Source organism: Sinocyclocheilus grahami, unplaced genomic scaffold, assembly GCF_001515645.1.
Source record: "Sinocyclocheilus grahami isolate Dianchi unplaced genomic scaffold, SAMN03320097.WGS_v1.1 scaffold5089.1, whole genome shotgun sequence".
NCBI classification, from domain to species: domain Eukaryota; kingdom Metazoa; phylum Chordata; class Actinopteri; order Cypriniformes; family Cyprinidae; genus Sinocyclocheilus; species Sinocyclocheilus grahami.
In genome coordinates this window covers 2,234-2,454 of record NW_015509870.1, presented here as the reverse complement: position 1 = coordinate 2,454, position 221 = coordinate 2,234, and the positions used below count along the sequence as shown (strand labels likewise).

The window sequence follows — 221 nt, the reverse complement described above, 5'->3', positions numbered from 1 at the left end:
AGGCTTTTCAATCTACACATCGCCATCATTTACCATATAGTTATAATTTTACCATGGTATTGAGGTGCTATATGTGTGGTTTTAACTGTGTCTATCATGATTTAAATGTATGCTATGGGAGACCAATGCTTAATAAAAAAAAAATTTTAAACCTTGGTCAGAATAAATGTAACCACAAAACTGAGGTTGCTACAATTTTTACAGATGTTACTAATTTTGAT

General features: G+C 30.3%; 1 protein-coding gene across 1 annotated transcript in view; it reads left to right on the top strand.

The window, feature by feature from the left end:
- Positions 1 to 221, top strand: part of LOC107577089 (sister chromatid cohesion protein PDS5 homolog A-like) — a 5,829-nt gene that overhangs the window by 3,578 nt on the left and 2,030 nt on the right. The window lies entirely within an intron of this gene.